The sequence below is a fragment of the Pygoscelis adeliae genome, unplaced genomic scaffold (genome assembly GCF_000699105.1).
Source record: "Pygoscelis adeliae isolate BGI_AS28 unplaced genomic scaffold, ASM69910v1 Scaffold167, whole genome shotgun sequence".
Classification (NCBI taxonomy): Eukaryota; Metazoa; Chordata; class Aves; order Sphenisciformes; family Spheniscidae; genus Pygoscelis; species Pygoscelis adeliae.
In genome coordinates this window covers 1,695,429-1,709,094 of record NW_008825428.1, presented here as the reverse complement: position 1 = coordinate 1,709,094, position 13,666 = coordinate 1,695,429, and the positions used below count along the sequence as shown (strand labels likewise).

General features: G+C 41.4%; 1 protein-coding gene across 3 annotated transcripts in view; it reads right to left on the bottom strand.

Annotated features, from left to right (window-relative positions):
* IRF2 (interferon regulatory factor 2) overlaps positions 1 to 10,764 on the bottom strand; it is a 39,216-nt gene extending 28,452 nt beyond the window's left edge. Inside the window, exon 1 of one of the 3 annotated variants that reach the window (XM_009330678.1) lies at positions 10,686 to 10,764. The gene's annotated coding sequence lies outside the window, so the exon portion shown is untranslated. Of the gene's footprint in view, positions 1 to 6,110; positions 6,186 to 8,623; positions 8,683 to 10,685 lie in introns of those variants that run through there. The other 2 variants (XM_009330677.1, XM_009330676.1) reach the window with 2 other exon arrangements.
* Positions 10,765 to 13,666: the final 2,902 nt, after the last annotated feature.

Here is a 13,666-nt window from a genome sequence, read left to right as displayed (position 1 = left end):
GGGGAGGAACCCCTTAATCCAAAACCGCTAATGAAGCCCCTCTGCTTTTAAACTACAGCTTCAAACTTGGACCTTACTGAACCCCAGCATCTATTTGGGGAGAGTATGGGAAAATGCTTAACACTCCCAGAGACCCATGTTGGAGTCAAACTTTCTGGCATTACATGGAAAATAATTGTTTGTTTTTTCTTCTGGTTTAGCACTGTCCTATGGTGGGGGAAGGGAAGAATAACCGCCAAGAAACACAGTCAACTGCTAATGCAGATGGGACCCAAGAAAGCAGTTTTCTACCCTACAAGAAAAGGGGATCTCATTTAGATATGGAAGTAGGGCTACCTGCCGGGAACTCATTTGATGAACGCTTGCCATTCTTAACAAGACAGCCAACCTTCAAGAGCCACAATTTTTAACCATACCTCCTACAAACGCAGTAAGGCTGGTAGCTCCGTGAATATCATTTCCCTTTTTTTGCTCCATTTTTATCACCCGCCTCTTTCTTAAAGGGGGCCGTAGTCAGGGGCGGTTGCCTTTTTGGTGGTGGGAGCTTAAATGTATCGACGGACATTAAGACATCAATAAAATTATTCCCAAATAGGCACCAGGCATGTGAGACACTAATCCCAACTCAACGGCATTTGCCTGGAAGGGGAGGCCACCGGGAGCCTGTGAGGAGCCAAGCACCATGCAAGAAGCATGGCCCACAGACGCGCTGACGCCACGGTTTATGGAGGGATTATTTTGACCTTTTTTGAAGGTTTACTTACTGTACTATTTGTGCTAGTCCTGCAATCAGTTCAGCCTTTTTTTTTTCCAACTAGATACCGCAAAAACATGTTGGAGGCTACCCCCCTGACAAGCTACAAACTGTCTTAATCCTGCAGATGTGACTCAGAGGAAGAGTGCTGCAGAGGGCAGACAGCACAGGATCTGCTGAAGTTGGACCAGCATAACCCAGTTAGGAACACAGAGAGTGGGAGGAGGCCAGTCAATAATACTGCTCCTGCTACCGCATGGTGCACTTGAAAATGAGCTTTCTACATGGGAATCACACCAGCAGCCTGGCGTGAAGCATGCAAGTCAACTTCCTAGGACAGACACAGCTGAAAGAAGAGTCACAACGGCATAAGAGAGGGAAGCACGGGTACAACATTTTTAGTAGTCACACAAAGGGCATTGAGCAGCTAGCTGTCACCACAGCAACCTTGAGACGCAATAAATCACACTGAATTTCAGCTCTATATTACTTCGCAAGATGTATTTTTCTAAGATTCTTTATGCAAGACTTCAGAAAGAAACTCACAGCACTTATTTATTTTTAAAGAGATATTAGAAAAATAATAGTTATTTTCAAGAGCTATTCATCTTTAGAGAGACATTAGAAAAGATGTAGGTGATGGTTGAAATCTATATATACATATAGATATTCTCACTCCATAATATTCAATAAAGAGCTTGTAGTCCTCACTACTCTCTGCTAAAACATTCTAGTAAGTCTGACTTTTGTTTTTTCCCTGATGGAGATAACACTCCTGCCATACAGAAAGTGTAACCTTTGAGAATGAAGAGCTCTTCACTAGAATTACGGCAGCTGTAGACAGAAAGTGAAAGCAACGGCATGGCAGGCATTAAATCTGAGCAGTATGAGATGTTCTCTTCCCTTCAGTTTCGCTCCCTCTGACAGCATCTGGGTAACTGAAAAGGCACAAAGGTTATCCCAAAACCAAAAGCTACTCTATGCCTACGGATATTTTTTAAAAAATGTATTTCTATGCAAGTTAAAAAAAAAAACAACTGAAAAAGCAATTTTTCTTTCCCCATGACAAAGTACCCATTTAAAAGATTTACCAGTATATGGAAATGTTATTAATGGTTGTGAGAAGGTAAGGTGGGATAAGATACTTTGAGGTGCATTTGTGAAGTAGGTCACAGCCTTTCTCCAGAGCTGTGAAAAAACATCTGTTCCCCCAGAGGACTTGTGCAGAATATTGCATGGTATCTATTTCTCTTTTCTCTGCAAATACAGAACTGACAATATCTAAAAAAAAAAAAAAAGTTATCTTGTACTTGTGCTTTGCTGATAATCTTTTAAAGTATCTCCTTTGTTTTCTAATGCTGATGCAGTTCAGAAAAGCATCAATCACCCTGTCTGACCAAACAGATATGCTGAAATGAGACCATACGCTAATTTTAGGATTCAGAGAACTGAGTTCTGTATTTGTCCCTGTGCCAAGACCATTCCAGGATACAAGGAAACATGGTCTTATTTTAAGGAACAGTACTTGGAGCAAAATTCTGTCCCTTGGCCACAGCTCGGACCCTGCCTTCATATAGGATTTTGCATATAGGACCACCTTTTTCAACTATTCCACTGTGGATGCTCATTTCAAAGTACACGTTTAACCATATGGACTCTGAGCAAAGCCCTGCTTGGAAGTCAAGCTAGTCAGAGGGATAGACACTTTTCCTGGCTAAGAAAACTTGCTAGCCTCACCTGCTCAGAAACACTTCAGAAATGCGAGACTGACACTGAAACACAGACAACTGAACTGCACTTTACTCAGCTGCTCTGACTGCAGACACCTGAAATCCTCCTGCCCACAGCCCACGGGGAGACAGAGCTCTGCCCAGTGCACTTCCCATCCGCCACCAGAAGAAGAATCTCGCCATTGATGCTGCAGAAGCAGAATTAACATGCCTTCCTTCTGATAACGCCAAATTATGCAAATATCCATATCTTTTTTGGAACCAACAGCAAAACATGTAATTAAAGTAGCATTAGTAAACAAGGAAAAGTGGGCATTGCCACTCTCAGAGGTACAAGGGTTAAAGGTTCACAATAAAATCCTGAAGCTCCTGGCATTGAAGAACAGAGATATGAAGCAAGAAAACACATAAAACCCTATAAAAGACTTTCTGGATTCATGAATAGCTAGACAGCAAAACCTACCCTCTCTGGTCTGCATGTACTTATGGTGCCTAGGAATACTCTGTCAGCGATGCTCTGTTGAACAGGGAGGGATGAGGGAAACATCACAACTCCCCTGGCAGATTTGCTTATCACTAAGCACCCCTTCCCTTGTGCTCCCTTAAAGCATACCCCATGGCCAACTGCTTCACAGACCCAGCTCCTCTGTTGGCTGTACTCCTGATCCACACTGTAGCTATGGCAGTATTTTTCCTGCCCTTTCCTAACACTTTGGTGGCAGCAGCAAAGATGCCGTAAGTATGCTACATCCTTCCTGTCCATCACCACGAAAAATAATTCACCACAGGCAGGAAAGGTGGTATCTTATTTGCTCAGGTGCCTGCAGGAAGGAGGAGACTCCATCAAAACAGGTTGGAAAGCCAAGAACTAGAGAATAGGCACAGTGGGAGGGCGCAGGTCCTGGGCAGACTGGCATAAGGCATGGCTTGGCCATTAGGAAGAACCTGCATGGGCAACCAATGAGCAATATTTCATCTGCTTCCCTAGGCTCCCAAACCAAACATGGCAGGGCTACAACAGGACCACGACTGGTAAGGGGAAAGCTCTGTGGGGTGGTGAAACACCTGGGAACCCAGGCTGCTGCGCGACGGAGTCAAGCTAGCAACAGCTACCTAACTTCCCAAGCCCCTGCTTCGTAGGGGTCAGGTTGTGCCCACCTCGGGCTGTAGGGAGGTGCAAGGTAGATGGAGGAGGAGGGAAGCATTCAGCATGCCCTCCTCTCGTGCTGCTGTACCCAAGAAAGATACGCAAAGGTAGAAGGGAGAAAAGCCCTTGCGTCCCCAAGGGTCAGAGGGCAAAAAACACCCCAATCAACCCAACATTCCCTGCAAAAAAAACCCAAAACAAAACAAAACAAAGGCAGCAAATACCTCAAACGTGTATTGAAATCAGCATTACAGACTGCATGATAAACATGCCCAGGAAAATGGACAATGGGAACTCATACTGTATATAGAGTGTGTTTCATCAGCCCTATAGCATTTCTGTTCCACCCAAAGGGTGTTAACATGCCCTGGCTGGGATTCAGACATTACACATCAAAACAGATTCTTTCCTTTGGTTCCCATGCAAAGCTTATTCTTCCTCAGCAGCAAAGACGTGAGTTGTTATTTTGCAGTGATCTCAAGCATCATTAAAGGTAGCCCTCGGATTTGCAGACTAGAACCGCACTGAAGAAAAGCCATCTTATTTTAATACAACAGAACCAGAAGGCTGTTTTTTTGCTTCTAGACTTAGCCATAATGAAACAACGCTTCAACCTCTCAATACCTACAATAAAATTTCCCTTGCACTGGCTCCTATGTTGAACGTTATCACGACACTTGAACAACACAATGTCTGTGGCTGAACCCATTCACTTCTCTAGCATCGCAGTGACTTACATCGGCTGGGAACTTGGCCCAGGCTTCTAACAAATAGACTGTTAAAGATCATCTCCGCAGTATCCTTGCCACGACAATCATCTGCACACACATCAATGCCTGCAAGTCTGGTGACAATACAAAATGATTGCTTTACTTTCAGCTTTAAAGGAATACTTTGTTTCCTGGGGGTTTCTTTCATTTGTTTCCCAAGTCTTGCCTGGAGTGAAGATGGAGATGCCAGATTCTGGTGGCATCAGGATGACAATCGGTCTATGCAAGTGATAGTCAACAGCATGTGACTACAGAAAACTCTCCCCCTGCCACCTCCTCCAGGAGTCTCAAAAGCAGCCATAACTTTTACCTGATTTACTTCCTTCTTAAGCTTTGTGTTACACCTGATGATTGATCAAGATTTGTCCTTAGTATCTGGGATGTCTAACTATTTTTCCCACAAAAGCTACCTAGAAGAGAGGTGGTGAATTTTTAGTAGTAGAGCTGTACTTCACTCAGACAAGTTTGGGAAGGGCTTGTTTACAACAAGAAAATTGCTGGCATGGTTGTCAGGGAATAATTAATTCCTTGCACTGGGGAGCAGTTATCCCCCAATAAATCAATTTTATTCTGGAATTAAGTGCTCACACACGAATCCACTCCTGAATACCCACACTTAATGGTTGCTGCTGCTTAGCTGTGTCAGTCAGTATCCACAGAAGCCAAACTCTGTGCATTCTTGAAAGCTGTCAGGAAAACTTGGCATTCAACACCTGATTCATAAAGAATTTTCCAGCCTGGTGAAAACTAGGCGGCTATTAAGGCTCAAACAATTATCAAGAATCATTTCTTTTATCATACTGATGCAACTCAACAGCATTTTTTTAAGTCTCTCCATGGCCCTGTTAGACCAACACAATCTTACGTGCTCTGTCACTAGGTTTACAGGAGACACCCCTAAAACTTAAGAAGTACAACATGTTTCCTACCTGTGTCCCTCTGAGAGCAGGGGACACAGTTGAAAATCACACATGCAAGCATCTGCAAGATCAGGATCTTAAATTGTAAAAATACTTTTTAAAGCCTGGGCAGACTTCATTTTCGTGTCCTGTCTAGCACTCTTCTGCCTGAGTGCAGGGTCAGTGCTTTATAGGGTGCTATATATAAGAAAAGCAGCCATCGTAAAACAAAAGCCCTTAATCTCAATGTTCCCACACTGGTGGCTTGTGAGGCTTAGGCAGGATTGCAGAGAAGACAATGACATTTAAGGGGCACTCAGAGAGGCAGAAAAATTATTCCAGATAGCTAACACTGAGAAATGTGTTCAAGGAAGAGTTTTCACATTCACCGACCATGACCTGCACCTGATGTAATCCACCTTGCTCAGATTGGGCTTGTTTCTCACAGGTACCTTTGTTTGTATAACATACTGTTCTGCAACACACAGCAAAAACTATTTGCACACTACACTAAAGTGCGATTTAATATTTGCTTAAAGCTTTCATTTTATTGTCTGGGCAAGGGCAGTTTCTACCACTGAAGTTAATAGCTAACCCACACCTACACTTTTGCCGAAGTTACCCGAACTTCTAATCGCTAGCACAGCACCCAGAACCGAGAGCAAAAGACATAAACTGCTTCTACTTAACCTCACAGCGAGCACCAAAACCAGCCCTTTCAAGAAAGCAGTTTCTCCTTTACTTCCAAGAGAAGGTATTAAAGAAAAGTATATGCTATTTCGGATTTGTAAAAAACACTCTCCCGCTTACTTAGATGCTTGCTTTACAGACAGACCACAGCAGGCACAGACTTGGGGGCTGGGATCCTCTGAATCATCCACACTGCGAGCTGGAAACATGTCTGTCACATGCACTTATTTACAGTTACAAAAATAGCACCATGAAAGAAGCAGATGTGTTGAGCACAAAAAATACATTAAATTAGTTATTAGAGAGATATTGCTCGACACTGGAGAATTTAAGAGAGAAATGTCTTTCTTTTGTACATACACTTTAAATGCTTGCACTTAAAGAGTGCTAAGTATTAAATGCTTAATACTGACGCTTGTTGAAATGGTATGATGTAATTCTCCTTTTTAGAAAAATGCTACTCTTTCCACTGCCACAGGACACACAGGAACTTCTTAACTCATTTTCATGTTGAGATATGAATAGTTAATAGGATCGGTTACAAAATGTGCCCTTAATTTAAAGTTTTTGTGTTGACCACAGACCAACAGCAATGAGACAGCCTCAATTTGTGATCTGCAGCAGCTATTTCTATCTTGGAAGTTTCCTAAAATACTACTGAGCTAGAGTGAGACCACTGAACTCATCTTCATTTCTCATCTAAGCCAGATAAATATTATTAAGCTAAACAAAGCTAGTCTTCATCAGCTTCCCTCATCAATCTCAAATCTCCAGAATGGTTTCGGCATCCAAAGAATTCAGTTTTGATATGCTCGAATGCAATGTTTGCAAATGTGTGAGAATTAGACCTCTGGAATTGAAGTCTTTCATTTCACCCTAGTACAGCTTCAGCAGAGCAGCGATTGTCTAAGCTTCTCCTCAACACCCAACCTTTTTGTTGCTATAGCCCAGTGGCATGCATCTCTACGTGTGAGAAGGATATTCATTCGAGCTTCCACGGCCACCCAGTCTTTGGCCACCTTTTGACTAATTCACCAGCTAGTTCTCAAGGTCAAAAAGGACCTTCTAGCTGCCAACTGATCTGTGGAAATGGAGTGAAACCATTTGCAGTCATTTCATGTCATCAGCAAAGCTGATATCAGATAACATCTTTTGGTTACTGTTGATCTGACCCAGATCTAAGTGGACGATCCCAAAGGTGGGGGGCAAAAAAACCCCACCACATATTTTATACCCGAGCCTATTAGTAATTCACATCTCAACATGAATAAATTTCAAGCGCACCTCCCAGCCGAATGACTCGCTTTCATCATACTGGATGTCGTCACCTCCACTGTACTTTCTGTATGCATTTGCCACAGCATTTCAAAACGTTACTTCCGTGACTGAAGAAGATGCCACTTCCCGTACTACGGGGCCGTCGCTCAGACCACTGGGTGGGAAAAGTGGTACCCTACCGTGCAGTCTGCTAAAGGAGTGCTGTCAGGCAGAAGTCAAATTTACCAACAGATGAAATAGATAATAAAATTGAAATCGTTTTTCAAGTTCAGCTCTCATGCTTCTTTGCTCTGTGTTTATTCCTTCATTTTGGCCAACTGGGAAATAAAAACCAATGGAGTTGGTTTCACTTTTGTTTATATTTGGTTTCAATTTTATCCTCAAGTTTTGCTTTCATCTTTTCCATGTAACACTGCTGGGACTTGAGATCCTGCAGGAAAGCTTCCAGTAATTTTAAAATATTTGTCTCCTATCCCACCTTTTTTCCTACTGTGGAATTATTTTTATTTTAGATAGAATTTATAAGATGCTGTCACAATTTTGGAATGCTTTTGGTGGTGGGATTGTTTGATTTTGATTTTACAAATTTAAACACCACCTCCAATTAATTCAGCAGTTTAGTATTTTCCACTGGATTCATCTCTCAGTTGCATATAAAGCACATTTACACGATTCAACAAAGTACCTTAAAAAAGCATCCAGTGCACCAAATGCATGTTTTATATATGCACGAGATGCACATAAAGACCTAAACTTACTGCTACGTGAACTTTAATTAAAGAATTAAGGCATTATCTTGCTTAGATAAAAGCTGTAAAAGGTTTGCCTGTGACACTGTTAAGCAATGTCCAATACCAACAGAAGTATTACAGTACAGACTTTGTCTTCTGTGCACTCATCAAGCCCCTCATCACACACATCCCTCCGTACATAGCAAAAAGCAGAACTTAACCACACTTTCAGACTTTCTTAAACCATAAGCAATACTTCCTTCTTTTGCGCTACATCAATGTTAAGCATGTAACTCTTTAAATTAAAAAGTATTTAAAATAATTTTACAGCAACAGGGAAATGGTTAGACAACATCCACTGTCACGCGCAGTTCAAACTAAAGTACAGATGTAAATACTTCTGCTTTTGCCGCATCTTAACTCCATTCCTAACACCTGATATGCTGGGACCTACAAACCAAACCTGTAAAGGTTAGCTGAAAAACTATGAAACTGTAATCTGCTCTATTCCTTAAGGGGCAAGAATTTGGAAATTATTACTTCCAAGCTCACCTTGAAAGCTACCAACCTATATAGCAACAATTGAATGTTAAAATAATTTAAAGTTAGAATTTAGTTCTGTACCTTGGGTGAAACAACATGCCACATGCAGGTGGATTTGCTCCTGGATGCCTGTGTCCAAGCTGCAACAAGATAAAACGTCTGCCTTGTACTAAAGACTGCTTGCTGTGCATTTGTTGCAATCTGCCCCCAAGCAAACAAAAGGGCCGGAAGATTTCCAATATACACAAAGCCGGGCTTGCAGTGTATTACACATTAAGAAACCAAACATCACTTTACTGCTTACCACTTCCTTCTTTTCTCCCTAGCTCATTCAAAAAACCAGTAATTTTTCATCAACTTCCAAGAAATTGAAAACATCCGGCACTAACTGGAAGAGCAAGTTTTAAAACTGTTTCACAGTCTATCAATAAGAAATGTGTGCTGTACAATGTATTAATTATGCTATATACAAAACATCTAATGTTATATTTTTATATATACGTATATATGTATGCATGCATATATATATATATGCACACATTAAACTCTTCAACTGTTAACATGCATTCCCTTCCACTAACTGTTAATAACTGTTAATCACTGATTCCAGTTTTTCTTACTGGCTATTTTAATCTATTTTAATCTTAACACAAGAGTCCACACATAGTCAATACAACCTTCATACAGTTCCAACAAAACTTTGGAAAAAAAGGAGAAATTATTTAATTACACTGAACGATTTTTTTCCATAATGTTACTCATACATGAGGAATATGCAACTTAATAAATCTGTTCCTCTCATTCACTGTACCCAGAATCTTTTTGGCTTGCTTATTTGTTGTTTTGCTTTTGCACTTGTGATCTCAAAGGACAAACCAGAAAATGTTTTACACTAATCACAGTTTATAGCACCATAAGCTATAATAAAACTTCTGTAAACACTGCCTTATGGTTTATGCCCTCAAGATCACAATCATCGTAGGCCTTTGAAGAATGGAGTTTCAAAAGGACAATCGTCTTTACAAACCAGTCACAGAGATAAGTAAGAGTAGCACGTGATTAGTTTTACTTCCTTTACCTACAAATGGACCATGACTTTCAATCTAAGATCCACAAAATGTAAGTTGAGGTCCTAATCCTGCAAACATCAGAGGAATTTTGCTGGGGTTCCACTCCTATGCAATGTTAAATGCATACAGGATGCACTTAACCTCACTGTAACTTGTGTCAGGTTAACAAGTCCAGGGGTAACAAGCACAGATTAAACAGGATCATCACAGAAACATTTTTTTTCTGGAAGTTTCATAAGATCTTATGCCACAAGATTCACATAGCAAAAGGCAATACACGGTCTTGCTTCTCTATGTCACCTGCAAATGGGCCGTAGCTTATGCTTCCCAGTGAAGAAGGTTTCTATTTGCAGTTTTCAGAAATAATTCTTGATCAGCATCTGCAGTAATTCTTTGTGGGCAGTCAGTGCTCAAAGTTTGATATTGAACTGTTCTGACTGCTAAGTTGCACAGCAAGTTTCTCTCCCACAGACTGCCTAATCACTCGTGAACCTACGTAAACCCCTGACATACAGGCACCACAATTTATGTATTGCAGGACAAACACCCCCTGTTGCTCTGAAGCTGCCTCTCCACTGTTTTATTTGGGTCGTGTTTATTTGTATTGTTACCTATTCACTTTCTTCATGACACTAATGATTTTAAAGAACACCCCCACATCCTCTTCAGTCACCTCTTTTCCGAGCTACTTACTCTTTCACAAAAGCTGTTTCACACCCTTGATTGTCTTTGATGCTCTTCTCTGTGGCTCATCAACTTTCACTACATTCTTTTTGAAATGGGGGAACAAAAATTGTTAACGCTATCCAGGATAGGGGAGTAATATGGATTTATAGTGGCATGCCAGTGTTTTCTATTTCTTTTTTTACTCCTTCCTAATAATTCCTAACCTGCCCTCTCCTTTCTTAGCCACTTCTGGGCACAGAGCTTATTTTTTCATAGGATTACCTGTGTTGTATGATCTTTTCCCGAGTAAAAAGTCAATTCAAACTTCACAGAAAGTTAAGATTGCATTCCCTTCCACGTGCATTACACTTACATTGGTCTGTACTGAATTTCATTTGCAAACTTACATCTGGGCTTTCAATATGAGATCCTTCTGCAGTCTTTGTGGTTCAGCCTTCAGGATTTTACTGCTCTGAATGAGTAAATAAAACCAGCAAACTTGTCACATCACCACCTATCCCTTCCTCCACCCGTTGAACGGCATAGACCCTGGGCAGACGCTCGGGGGGGCGCAACTGGCAACCTCCTTTCATTGAGCAAACTGGCCATGACCATATGACCCGCAGCAATCTGATCCCACTTTGAAACTGGCCTGCTTTAAGGACTGTATCAACCAGACCTCAACAACAGCTCAGCAATGCCTTCGAACTCCGGAATACTCGAACTTGTGACGTACAACTCCTCCTCAACAACAGACAGGCCTATTCTTTGTCAATGTATCACATTTATACGCATGTTCACTAATCCCATTCACTAATCCCTGGCAAACAAGCAAATAAAAATGACCACCCTGGAGTTCTCAGTCTCTCCAGAGACCTTGAAAAACTGACAGCTCATTCGTCACTTTCTATTCCTGGAGCACCAAGGCAGATCTACTCAACAAGTTACGCACAACAGGCAACGTACCAGCAATTTTGTATTTTAAGTTCCTTCAAAACTCATTAACACGTATCACCTCCTGTCATCTATTTCATTCTTCTCCTCAACAGTTCATTCTGATACCCTCTCTTACAGGCACTTCAATTTGGGAGAAATCCTCCAACGTGCTCGCTCCTTAAAAAAAAGAAAAAGCCTCTAGCAAGGGAATCTCCTTAAACTCTTCCTCAGTGAAGCAAGGCTCAAAGAGTTTGTTTCACTCTTCTGCTATGACTTTATCTTCCTTGGGCACTCCTTCTACACATGGATCACTTATCAGCAGGCTCCCTGCTTTTGATACATTTCAAAGAGGATTTACTAATTGTTTTCATGCCTTTAGCAACTTGTTCCATGACTCTTCTCATGTGTTTAACACAGATTTTATGTTCTTTTCCACCTTTCCCATTTGGAGACAAAGCCTGAACTTTTTGAAAGATGTCTTTTTACTTCAACTGACCTCCTTTACTTTGCTTGTCAGCCTACTCAACTTTTTTGGTATTTCTGACAGATGGCATGCAATTGCTTTGAGCCATTACTTCAGTGTCTTTGAAGAATTACATGCCACCTGCAAGTATTTTTCACTTTTGGCTGAGTCTCACCATTTTATTCATTGTTTTCCTTGTTCTATGAAGATTTACTTTGGAAAATTAAACACTGCCACAACAGCCCTTGGCTTTACTGCTCCTGAAGCAACACTGAGTTGAAGTACATTATGATCACTGTCACATCATAGCTGGCTGGCATTTTTAACGTTACAATTCTGAACTTAATTCTTGCTGGCCAGGACCTTGTCCAGAGTTGCTACCCACAGAGCACCCTTACAAGCTACACCTACAAAGCAGGTTTTTTTGGCATCTAAAAAGTTAGTACACAGCCAAATTTCATGTTGGAGCATGACATAATCTAAGTGGGGGCAACTGAAGCCTCCCATTATCATCGTATTTCCTACTTTTGCAGCTTCTCTACCCTCCCTTAATATATGACAATTGTTGTCAACGTCTTGGCTGGGCAGACAGTCATATAGCCCTAATCTCTACTCTTCCTATTTAGGCCTTGAACATCAATTCATGAGATCCCATGTCACTTCCCCAAGCAGTTACCTGCTCTTTACTAAAAAGTATCCCACTTCATACACGTGCAAGCTGTTCTCTCCTCTCTATGCCATCTGTTGCCTGTCACTACAATATCTGAGCTTCCACAAAGTTTCTGATACTCCAAGTATTGTATCACGGAGACGGTTTAATACCAGTTTTAATACCATGGGGATGATGATCCTCTCCAAGAGAGTATGTGTCATGGCAAACTTTACGTTCTATATACTATATATATAATATATACTATTATATATCTAAATAAATATATGTTTTCATTTAAGGCATACACAGCCTGGCTGCAAACTTATTTACACAAAGTCTGTTTTTGCTAATGTAGACCCCTTCTATTCCAAAAATATTTCCAGTTCCTCTTGAATCTTAGCTCCTTTTTTCTGCATCATTTTCTCAACTGTGCATTAGGACTGCCTCTCTCTAACTCCACCTGGTCCCACATATCAAAGACCTCCACGCAATGGAGACTGGGGTCTTTCAACCCCCTTCCTAACAGCCTATACGTTACTTCTCAAACCTCTTAGCTACCCCTTTCCATGTAATGTGGCCTGTGATGAACAGCTCAAGAGACTGACTTGACGTCTTCTGAAATCTGCCACTTTTGTAGTCAGCAAGTAACCAGGTGGCACCACGAAGATACATATGCCAAATATAATGGCTGAGTGCTCTACCTACCTCTGCTGACCAGCTGGGACCCCCAGCCTCAGAGGGATACCACCAGTGTCAGCAAACTGACACCTCGCCATGCCTGTACCTACCTGAAGAACTGCAGTGTGGCGTGACTGTGACAAAGCAACACCATGCCAAAGGAGTCGGTGCGCTCAGACCTTCCACCACCATTTACCAGTGAAAAGGAACCGCTGCATACAAGGGGCACGTGAAGTAATTCCCCTGTGGGACGTTACCAACAAGGGCCAGAGGACAGTGATGTCTCTGAAGGGGTTGGTGGCATGGAAAGATTGCGATTCAGGCAGAAACCATCTGCCTCACAAATCAGTTCTGCTACTTTTATAATTATGTCACCATTTCCATATTAGGGTGAATTTAAATGTTGCTGCTCCACTCACCTCTCTTTTCATGGTACTAACACAGGCATTCTGCAAAGGTTATTATATGCAAACCCATTAAGACTTAAATAACTGTAAACTTAAACATGCAGTATTTCATCTGCAGAAACTGAGGCTGTAGTTTACAACTGCTCCTACATTCGAGAGTGCTGTCTGCAAGATCTTAGCACGGTAAGCTCGGCTATAAATTACAACCATACACTAACCAGGAGCAAAGCTCTGCACTCTGAAATTCCTTTA